Genomic DNA, 12,113 nt, shown 5'->3' with positions numbered 1-12,113 from the left:
CATTCAATAGCTTTCAATAAGGTCACCCCTCATTCTTCAAACTCGCTTACAGAGGACACCGGATTTGTACTCTAAACTCCAACACCCTGAGCTGTAATAGCGTCCCATTAACTGCTTCGCTACTGTGTTGCCCCGGTATATTCCGTAGCATAAACCCCTAGGTTTTGTTTTATTCACTTGGAGATACAGCACGGTAACAGGCCTTCTGGCCCAACGAGTCCACACCACCCAATTACACCCATGTAACCAACTAACTTACCCACTTGTATGTCTTTAGAATGTAGGAGGGCAGCAGGAGAATCAAACCTGGGCGGGCTGTGGGCCCTGCAATAGCCTTATGCTAACTGCTGTGCTACAGTGCTGCCCAATAGGCCTTAGGCCTTAGAAAGTCCAGGAGAGAAAGTAGCGTGTTCTGCAGGATCCTATTGTAGGATCAGTACTGTATGCAGTAGTTCACCAAGAGATCATTCTCCTGACCACTACATGAGCAGAGAGGCACGGTAGTGTAATGGTTAGCATAACACTTTACAGCACCAGTGACCTTGGTTCAATTCTCACTGCAGTCTGTTAGGAATTTCTCCATTCTCCCTGTAAATGCACAAATTTCCTCTGGGTGCTCTGGCTTCCTCACACATTTCAAAAACATAACGGTTAGTAGGTTAATTGGTCACAGGGGTGTAATTTGGTGATTTGGACTCGTTGGGCTTCAAAGGCCTGTCACCGTGCTGTATCTATAACACACTGTAAGGTTTCACCGCTCACGTAATGGTTTCTCATGATAGGAACCTAAGAGCGAGGACGTGAATGGAGAGAGTTCGTAGTCCGCCGGACAGACTGGACTGAGGAGTGTGGGTCCGAGGGTCGGCTATGCAACAATGGGAACAAATGGAGAAACTGTGAGCTCCAACGTTTGCACTATAGACTGTTTCATGCGAATGGGCCCTTCTTTTGTTTTCTTTACTAACCATATAGTCAAATTAAGAATTATAAAGCTCAATTGTTTAATCGCATATTGTGTACTGTTTGTTATTCCGTGGCACTGATTTGTAACAGGGGACACATGGTGCAGCATCTACCCAAATAAGATTTCTTAAGTTTGGCCAGGCGGGGGGGTCATCCCCTATATTAAGCCACTAGCCGAACCAAGGGTTACATACAAATAGAAACAAAATTCCAACTCTAACAGAAATGCAGTGTCTAGACGAACCCTGCAATTCTGGGTCCAACACAGGACTCAATCTTGGCTGCTTAAACCCCACTCGTTCCTCAGCTCCCACTTGCAGCTGACAAACATCATGTCCATTTCCAAAGTCGTAAAAGCAATTTTTCTGCTTACTTTGATCTCATCATGTCAAGGAGGAACTGCTGTCAACCAATAATCTCCAATCTCGAGCATTTTGCTTTGCAAAATACCAGTAACAATTAAAATAATTTCTCCCCCTTCTCTCTTCTTCAATTCCCCACTCTGGTCTCACTTCTTCTCACCTGTCTATAACCTCCTCTGGTGTCCCTCCTCCTTCCTACCTCCACTATATCAGTCTCCTCCCTCATCAGGTTTCTTCTTCTCCAGCCATAGAGCCGTGGAATGCTACAGCACTGAATCTGCCAAATCCCATTGACCCGCACCTGGACCACAGCACTCCATACCCCTCCCATCCTTGTACCTACCCAAATTTCTCTTAAATGTTGAAATCGAACCCACAACCACCACTTGTGCTGGCAGCTCATTCCACACTCACACTACCCTCTGAGTGAAGAACTTCCCCCTCAGATTCCCCTTAAACTTTTCATCCTTAACGCTTAACTCATGACCTCCAGTTGTAGTCTCATCCAACCTCAGTGGAAAAAGCCTGCTTGCATTTATATTCCTCATAATTTTGTATACCTATATCAAATCTCTACCCATTCTTGTATGTTCTAAGGAATAACTTATTCAACCTTTCCCTGTAACTCAGATTCTCAAGTACCAGCATTCTTTCAATCTTATTTACATCTTTTCTGTAGGTAGGTGACCAAAACTGTACCCGATACTCCAAATTAGGCCTCACCAACGTATTATATGATTTCAACATAGCATGCCAACTCCTGTACTCTGTACATCGATTTATGAAGGCCAATGTGCCAGAACTTTTCTTTACGACCCTGCACACCTGTGATGCCACTTTCAATGAATTATAGACCGGTATTCCCAGATTTCTTTGTTCTATAGCACTCCTCAGTGCCCTACCGTTTACTGTGTGACAGCTATGCTGGTTGGTCCTACCAAAGTGCAACACCTTGCACTTGTCTACATTAAATTCCATCTGCCATTTTTCAACTCGTATTTTCAGATGGTCCAGATCCCTCTACAAACGATGATAGTTTTCCTTTGTTGCCTATTATGTCCCCACCCCCCAGTCCTACCACTCTCTGGCTTGTCACACAAAGCCAATGTCTAATCCAATTTACTAACTTGTCAGAAATGCCAAGCAACTGAACTTTCTTGACCAATCTTGTCAAAGGCCTTGCTAAAGTCTATGTAGACAACATCCACTACATTGCCTTCAACTTTCCTGGTAAATTCCTCGGAAAAACTCTACAAGATTGGTTAGACATACTCAAAGCCATATCAACTATTCTCATCCAAATACTTGTAGAATACCTTCCAATAACTTTCCCACTACTGATGTCAGGATCACTAGTCTATAATTTCCTGGCTTATTCTAAGAGCATTTCTTAAACAACGGATCAACATTAGCTCTCATCCAATCCTCTGGTATCTCACCTTCACTAAGGTGATTTAAATATCTCTGCTGCCACTTCAATTTCTGCACTCACCTCCTACAAGGTCCAAGGGACACTTTGTCAGGGCCTGGGTATTCATCCATCTTGATTTGCCTCAAGACAGCAAACACCTCCTCCTCTGTAATCTGTATAGAGTGCATGACCCTGCTGCTGCTTTGCCTCACCTATAGGCTCCTCTTGCTTTAATATATTTGTAGAAGCCCTTAGGATTCTCCTTTGCCTTGTCTGCTAGGTCAACCTCATGCTTTACTTCAGCTCTCCTGATTTCCTTCTAAGGTGACCCCTGACATTTCTTATGCTGCATATGCACCTCATTTCTTCCTACCTCCCTATCCCAACGAGGTACCTCCAACTTTTTCTTAACCAGAGTCTCAATAGCTCTCAAAAGCTAAGGTTCCATAAATCTGTTATCCTTGCCTTTTATTCTGATAGAACCATACAAGCTTTGTACTCTCAAAATGTCAATTTTGAAGGCTTCACACTTACCACGTACACTTTTGCCAGAAAACAGCCTGTCCCAATCCACATATGGCAGATAATTTTTGATACCATCAAAATTGGCCTTTCTCCAATTTAGAATCCCAGCCTGAGGACCAGACCTATCCTTTTCCATAATTACTTTGCACCTAGTGATCATAATGCCATTAATTTCAAAGTGTTCCCCTACACAAGTGTCTATCACTTGCCCTGTGCCATTCCCCAATCATACATCTAGTATCACATTCTCTCGTTGGGACGTCTAGCTACTGATTAAAGGAATTTTCCTGAACGCATTTGACAAACCCTTTCCCATCCAGCCCTTTTACAGTATGGGAGTCACAGTCAATATGTGGAAAGAAAAAATCATCTACTATCACAATCTCATGTTTCTTGCAACATTCTATGATCTCTCTACAAATTTGTTCCTCTTATAGCTCGTTGAGTATTCTATAATATAATACTCTTACCATTGTTATATCCTTGTTATTCCTCAGTTCTAACCATAATGACTCACTAGATGAGCTCTCCAGTCCTGACTGAGTGCTGCTGTGGCATTTTCCCTGAATAGTCACACCACCCCTCCCCTTCAACCCCTCTTGCTCTATTACCTCTAAAACAACAGAATCCCATAACACTGAGCTGCCAGTCCTGCCCCTCCTGCAACCAAGTCTCACTAATAGCTACAATGTCATAATTCCACGTGCTGGTGCACGCCCTAAGCTCATCCGTCTTTCCTACAATATACCTTGCATTGAAATATACGCAGCTCAGAACATTAGTCCCACCGTGCTCGACCTTTTGATTCCTGACCTTGTATGTAGGCTTAATAATATCTTTCTTCACAACCACTCCACCATCTGTTCTGGCGCTCTGGTTCCCAGCTCCTGCAATACTACTTTAACTCCCTTCCTCCCATGCAGCATTAGCAAACCTTCCTGCTGGGATATTAGTCCCCCTCCAGTTCAGGTGCAAAGCATCTGTTCTGTACAGGTACCACCTTCCCTAGAAGGGAGCCCAAACATCCAAAAATCTGAAGCCCTCTTCTTGTATCAACTCCTTAGCCATGTGTTGAACCGTACAACCTTCCTGGCACATAGCACAGGTAGCAGCCCTGAGGTCTGGTCTTTCAACTCAGCACCTAACTCCCTGAACTCACTTTGCAGGACCTTCTCACCCCTCATTCCCATGTCATTGGTACCAACGTGGATCATGACCTCTGGTTGCTCACCCTTACACTTAAGAATGCTGTGGCCTGGATCCAAGATATCTCAAACCCTGGCACCCAGGAGGCAACATGCTATCCTGGAATCTCGTTCTCATCTGCAGAACCTCCATTCTGTTCCCCTAACCAACAAATCCCCTATCACTAGAGTTCACCTCTTCCTCCCTTCCATTCTGAAGTACAGAGTAATACCCAGTGCCAGAGATCTAACCACTGTGGCTTTCCTCTGCTAGGTCATCCCACCAACAGGATCCATCAGATCATAAGACATTGGAGCAGAATTAAGCCATTCAGCCCATTAAGTCTGCCTGCTATTTGATTACGGCTGATTCATTTCCCACTCAACCCCATTCTCCTGCCTCCTCCCCATAACCTTTCATGATCTGACTTATCAAGAATCTATTGATCTCCGTCTTAAATATACTCAATGACTTGGCCTCCACGGCCATCTGTGGCAACAACTTCTACAAGTTCACCACCCTCTGGCTAAAGAAATTCCTCCTTATCTCTGTTCTGAATGGATGTCCCTCTATTATGAGGTTGTGTCCTCTGATCCTTGCCTCCTCAACTATAGGAAACATCCTCTTTACATCTACTCAGTCTAGGCCTTTCAATATTCAATGGGTTTCAATGACATCCCCGCTCATTCTATTAACTTCCAGTGTGTACAGGCCTAGAGCCATCAATCTCTCATCATATGATAAGCCTTTCAATCCCGGAATCATTTTCGTGAACTTCCTTTGAACCCTCCCGAATGTCAGCACATGCTTTCTTAGATAAGGTGCCAAAACTATTCACAGAGTTCCAAGTGAGGCCTCTGCAGAGCCTTATCAAGACTCAGCATTGCCTCCTTGTTTTTTATATTTTCAACCTCTTGAAATGAATGCTACCACTGCATTTGCTTTCCTCACCAGTGATTCAACCTGCAAGTTAACCTTTAGGGAATCCTACACAAGGACTCCCAAGTCCTCATTCAACTCAGACATTTGAATTTATTCCCATTTCAAAAATAGTCTACACTTTTATTTCTTCTACCAAGTGAATGATCATACACTTCCCAGCACTGTATTCCACTTCTTTGCCCATTCTCCCAGTCTGTCTAAGTCCTTCTGCAGTCTCCCTGCTTCCTCAACACTACCTGCCCCTCCACCTATCTTTGTATCCAAAGCAGTGTATCTGTTGTTGAGGGGAACTGTCACAGAGGTATTCTATAGCCTGGATCAGCCAAAGCCTCAAATTCCCAGTCTCCTACTGGCCACTCACATCCTCACTGCTCTGTTTAAATCCAACTTCTTTTTATTGGAATATACACAAGGAAATCTGCAGCTGCTGGAAATTCAAGCAACACACACAAAATGCTGGTAGAACACAGCAGTCCAACAAAGGGTCTCAGCCCGAAACGTCGACAGTGCTTCTCCCTATAGATGCTGCCTGGCCTGCTGTGTTCCACCAGCATTTTGTGTGTGTTTCTTTCTATTGGAACGTCAGCTCTGGAAATATGCACAATCCAATGTCTCTTAGTTACCGCGGCACTAAAATACATCAACTGTCCCTGCTTTTTGAAAAAAAATGCCCTTTACCTTTCCTACCTATTACCTCCCAGCTTCTTACTCCATTCCCCCCTCCCACCTTCTTATTCAGAATCAGGTTTAGTATTGCCAGCATAATTCATGAAATTTGTTGTTTTGCAGAAGCAGTACATTGAAATAAATAATAGTAAAACCTATGAAGTATATAGTTTTATCCACGTACAGCCTGGATCAGCACTTGGAGCTATGATGTTGTGGCCATTATAGAGTCTGGGTGGCACAGAGGCAAGAATGGCTACTTCGAGTACCAGGCTTTAGATGTTTCAGAAAGGACAGGGAGGGAGGCAAAAGAGGTGGGGGTGTGGCACTGTTAATCAGAGACCTCTTGAAATAACTGAGAACATTGCATTTGCCTTCCTCACCAGAAACTCTACCTGCAAGTTACCCTTTAGGGTGATCTTCACAAGGATTCCCAAGTCCCTTTGCATCTCAGATTTTTGGATTCTTTTCTCCCCGTTTAGAAAATAGTCTGCATATTTATTTCTACTACAGAAGTGCACAACAATGCATTTTCCAATATTGCCTTTCATTTGCCACTTTCTTGCCTATTCTCCTAATCTAAATGAGTCATTCTGCAGCCTACCTATTTCCTTAACACTACCGGCCTTTCCACCAATCTTCGTATCATCTGCAAACTTGGGAACAAAGCCATTATTCCATCATCTAAATCATTTATATACAGCATAAATAGAAGTGGTCCCAATACTCACCCCTGCAAAACACCACTAGTCACCGGCAGCAAACCAGAAAAGGATCCTTTTATTCCCACTCGCTGCCTTCTACCAATCAGCCAATGTTCTAACCATGCCAGTAATTTTCCTGTAATACCATGGCTTCTTAACTTGGTAAGCAGCCTCATGTGAGGCACCTTGTCAAAGGCCTACTGAAAATCCAAATATACACTGCATCCCCTCTATCAGTCCTACTGGTAATCTCCTCAAAGAATTCCAACAGGTTTGACAGGCAAGATTTTATCTTAAAGAAACTATGCTGACTTCGTTCCATCTTGTCCTGTGTCACCAAGTATTCCATAACTTCATCATTAATAATTGACTCCAACATCTTCCCAACCACTGAGGTCAGGCTAACTGGTCTACAATTTCTTTTCTGCTGCCTTCCTCCTTTCTTAAAGAGTGATTTCGGATCTGCACAGATTCTGGTCTTCCAGTGAGGAAGTCAAGGATCCAGTTACAGAGGGAGGTACCGAGGCCCAGGGTTTGGAGCTTGTTGATTATAACGGAGGACATGATTGTGTTGAACTCTGATCTGTAATCAATAAACAGCAACCTAAGATACTGTAATTATTACTACTGTCCAGATGATCCAAGGCCAAGTGGAGAGCCAGTGAGATTGCTGAGGACCTATTGCGGCGATTGGCAAATTGCAGAGGGTCCAGGTCCATGCTGAGGCAGGAGTAGATTCTAGCTACGACCAATCTCTTAAAGCATTTTGTCACAGTAGATGTGAGTGCCACTGGATTATAGTTGTCAAGGCAGTTCACCTTGCTTTTCTTAGGCACTGGTATGATCATTGTCCTTTTGAAGTAGGTGGGAATATCCAACCGTAGCAGAGAGAGACTGATTTCACAACACATGCCGGTGATTCTGGTTCCCTTTAACACTCCTGCCTGTGGTTGGAACAGATTTTCAGAGCCTTACCAGGTACACCACTAGGGTTTGATGCCTTATGAGGGTTCACCCTCTTGAAAGATGTTCTGACATCAGCCTCCGATTCAGAGATCACGGACACACAGTGTGCTGCAGGGATTTACAGAGGTGTAGTTTCATTCTCCCTTTCAAAACGTGTATAAAAGCTGTTGAGCTTATCTCAGAGTGAAGCATCACAGCTATTCATGATGTTAGGTTTTGCGTTGTAGAAAGTAATGGCCTGCAAACCCTGCCAGAGCTGATATGCATCCGATTCCATCTCTAGCCTCAATTGAAATTGTTCTATCACTCTTAAGGTAGCCTTTTGTAGGCCAAACCTGGACTTCTTGTATCGTTCTGGATTACCAGTCTTGAATGGCACAGATTTAGCCCTCAGCAGACAACGAATCTCCTGGCTCATCCACAGCTTTTGATTTGAGTATATTCCCACTTCCTTTCCAGTCCTGATGAAGGGTCGCAGATTGAAATGTCAACTGTTTATCAATTTCCAAAGATGTTGTCTAACCTGCTGATGTCTTCCAGCATTCTGTATGCATTGCTCTGGATTTCCAGCATCTGTAGAATTTCTTGTGCTCAAAATAATTTCCCTCAAGTTCAAAATCCTCTATCAGGGATTAATTTCCGTAAGATATAGGAGCAGATTTAGGTCATATAGCCCATCAGGTCTGCTCCACCATTTCAATGTAGCTGGTCCATTTTCTCTGTCAGCCCCAGTCTTATGCCTTTTCCCTGTATCCCTTCTTGCCCTGACAAATCAAGTATCTATCACTGTCTTAAATATACATAAAGATTTGGCCTCTACAGCTGTTGGTGGTAATGAATTCCACAGATTCACTACTCTTTGGATGAAGAAATCCCTTTTTATCTCCGTTCTAAAAGGACACATCTCTATTCTGAGGCTGTGTCCTCTGGTCTTCGACTCTCCACATCCACTCACTCAAGAGCTTTTATCAATTGATAGGTTTCAATTAGGTCACCCCTCATTCTTCTGAATTGTGGTGAATACAGGCCCAGAGCCATCAGACACTCATTATATGACAAGCCGTTCAATTCTGGAGTTATTTTGTGAACCTCCTTTGAATCCTCTCCAGTTTCAGCACATCTTTTCTTAGATAAGGGGCCCAAACCTGCTCACAATAGTCACAATGTACTGCTAAGGTATCAAATTTCACGTCACATGCCGGTGATAATAAACCTGATTCTGATATTCTAGTCCTCTTAAAATGAATACTAACATTGCATTTACCTTCCTCACCACTGACTCAACCTGCAAATTAACTTTAAGGAATCCTGCACGAGCTCCCAAGTCACTTTGTGCCTCAGTGTTTTGTATGTCCTCTCCACTTAGAAAATAGTCAACTCTTTCATTTCTTCTAACAAAGTGCATGGCCATACACTTCCCGACGCTGTATTCCATCTGCCACTTCTTTGCCCATTCTCCTAATCTGTCACTGGCAGCCAGCCAGAAAATGCTCCCTTTATTCACACTCTTTGCCTCCTGCCAATCAGCCACTATTTTATCCATGCTAGAGTTGTTTCCTGTAATACCATGGGCTTGTAACTTTTTAAGCAACCTCATGTGTGATGGTTGTCCATCGTTTCCGACGATGACCAAAGCCTGTACAGGAGGAGTTCTTTGGTGAAAAAAAATCCATTGAACTGGGGCAGTTCCACTTTCTTGACCTCAAAAATCCTGATCCAATGGTACGAAAGACTGTCACAACTAGAGACTTCCTTGGCTGTAGTGGATAGCCATTACGACTCCTGTGTTTTTGTAATACCCTTCACTCTCTTCGAAGTGTCCTTGGCTGCTGGATCTTGCAGTTGATCTCATTCGCCCAGTCCGCCGGAACTGGCTTTGACAGCTGTGGCAGGCAAGTCCCTGTCTCACTGGGATTGGAGGATCCTGCTACCCTCAGCTGATTTAGCCCATCTGCTGAAATGGCGTACTGGGGTATGGCCACAGGTACATGCAAACAGTTATTTGGAGCCACAGATGATAGTTGGGGACAGGTGGGGACCAAATATGGTCAACCTCCCCTGGGTGGAGCATGACAGAGGGGCTACCCCTCCCTGGACACTCCATACACCCCATGTGTGGCACCTTGCCAGAAGTCTTCATAAAATCCAAGTACACAACATCAACCAATTTTCCTTTGTCAATCCTGCTTGTTATTTCTTCAAAGAATTCCAACAGATTTGTCAGGCAAGATTTTCCTTTGAGGAAACCATGCTGACTAGTGCCTATTTTATCATGTGCCTCCAAGTATCCCTGAAAACACATCTTTAACAATTGACTCCAACATATTCCCAACCACTGAGGCCAGACTAACTAGTCTATCATTTCCTTTCTTCTGCCTCTCTTGCTTCTTGAAGTGTGGAATGCCATTTGCAATTTTCCCATCTTCCAGAACCATTCCAGAATCTAGTGATTCCCAAAAGATCATTACTAAGGCCTCCACAATCTCTTCAGCCACCTCTTCCAGAACACTGATGTGTTCTTCATCTGGTCCAGGTGACTTATCTACCTTCAGACCTTTCAGCTTCCCAAGAAACTGCTCCGTAGTAATGGTAACTTCACACACTTCATGACCCTTGACACCGAAACTTCCACCATACTGATAGCATCTTCCACAGTGAAGACTGATGCAAAATACTTATTCAGTTCATCCACCATTTCCATGTCCCCCAGTACTACCTCTCCAGCATCGTTTTCCAGCAGTCCGATATCCACTCTTGCTTCTCTTTTACACTTTATATATCTGAAGAAACTTCTAGTATCCTCTTTAATACTACTGGCCAGCTTACTTTGGTATTCCATCTTTACCGTCTTAATGACATTTTTAGTTGCCTTCTCTTGTTAGCCGTAATTTGTGTCATCTTTCTTTTAGAATACTTCTTTTTTAGGGTGTATATATCCTCTGCTTTCAAATTACTTCCTGAAATTTCAGCCATTGCTGTGGTGCCAAGATCCCCGCCAGTGTTCTTTTCCAATCAGTTCTGGCCATCTAGTCTCTCACACCTCTGTAATTGCCTTTACTTCAATGTAATACCAATACATTGTATTGATATTGGTATAATATCTGACTTTAGCTTCTTCTTAAATTTCAGGGTGAATTTGATCATATTATGATCACTTTTCCCCAAGGGTTCTTTTACTGTAAGCTCTCTAATCCATTCCAGTTCATTGCACAACACCCAATCCAGAATAGCTGATCCTCTAGTGGGTTCAACCATGAGCTGCTCTAAAAAGCTATTCTACAAATTCCCACTCTTGGGAACCAGCACCAACCCGATTTTCCCAATTCACCTGCATATTGAAATCCCCCATAATTATTGCAACATTGCCCTTTTGGCATACATTTTATATCTCCTGTTGTAATTTGTAAACCACCTCTGTATGCAGGTCTGTATACAACACCCCCTTACAGTTCCTTAGCTCTATCCACAATGATTCAACACCATCGGGCCCTATATCACCTCTTCCTAATGACTTAATTTCATTTTTCAACCACAGAGCCATGCCACCCCTCCTGCCTATCCTTTCGATACAATGTGATCTCCTTGGACATTAAGCTCTCAGCTATAATCTTCTTTCAGATTCTGGCATCATAAATGCCAGTCTGTAACTGTGCTGCAAGTTCAACTATCTTATTCCGTATACAGCGCACATTCAAATATAACACCTTCAGTCCTGTATTCACCTTTCTCAATTTTGTCTGCCCTTTACATTGCAACTCATCCTCTCGACTGTAATTTTGCCCTATCAACAGTGTCTCCTGGTTAGAAGTACCACTACACCTGGCCTTTGTTTGTAAACCATAAGACCTCAAGACAGAGGAGCAGGAGCAGGCCATTCAGCCCATCGAGTCTGTTCTGCAATTCCATCATGGCTGATCCCGGATCCCACTCAACCCCATACACATGCCTTCTTGCCAACTCTGTGTCCTCTAGTTGTGGATACTCCCACCACAGGAAACATCCTCTCCATGTCCACCCCATCTTGTCCTTTCAGTAGGTTTCAATGAGATCCCCACGCATTCTTCTAAATTCCAGTGAGTACATGCACAAAGCTGCCAAACGCTCCTGATATGTCAGCCCCGTCATTCCTGAAACCATCCTCATGAACTCTCTCCAACAATAACACATCCTTTTTGAGACATGGGGCCCAAAACTATTGACAATACTCCAAGTGTGGCCTGCCTAATGTCTCATAAAGACTCAGCATTATCTCCTTGCTTTTATATTCTATTCCCCTTGAAGTAAATGACAACATTACATTTGCCTTCTTTACCACAGACTCGACCTGTAAATTAACCTTCTGGGAGTCTTGCACGAGGATTCTCAAATCCCTCTGCAACTGTTTGAACC

General features: G+C 43.5%; 1 long non-coding RNA gene across 1 annotated transcript in view; it reads left to right on the top strand.

Annotated features, from left to right (window-relative positions):
- Positions 1-798: 798 nt before the first annotated feature.
- LOC140718498 (uncharacterized) overlaps positions 799-12,113 on the top strand; it is a 44,987-nt gene continuing 33,672 nt past the window's right edge. Inside the window, exon 1 of the long non-coding RNA XR_012096708.1 lies at positions 799-896. This is a non-coding gene — a long non-coding RNA (uncharacterized lncRNA). The remainder of the gene's footprint in view (positions 897-12,113) is intronic.

Source organism: Hemitrygon akajei, chromosome 29, assembly GCF_048418815.1.
Source record: "Hemitrygon akajei chromosome 29, sHemAka1.3, whole genome shotgun sequence".
NCBI lineage: Eukaryota > Metazoa > Chordata > Chondrichthyes > Myliobatiformes > Dasyatidae > Hemitrygon > Hemitrygon akajei.
Note: the sequence above shows the minus strand (reverse complement) of the source record. Positions and strands in the feature narration are given on the sequence as shown.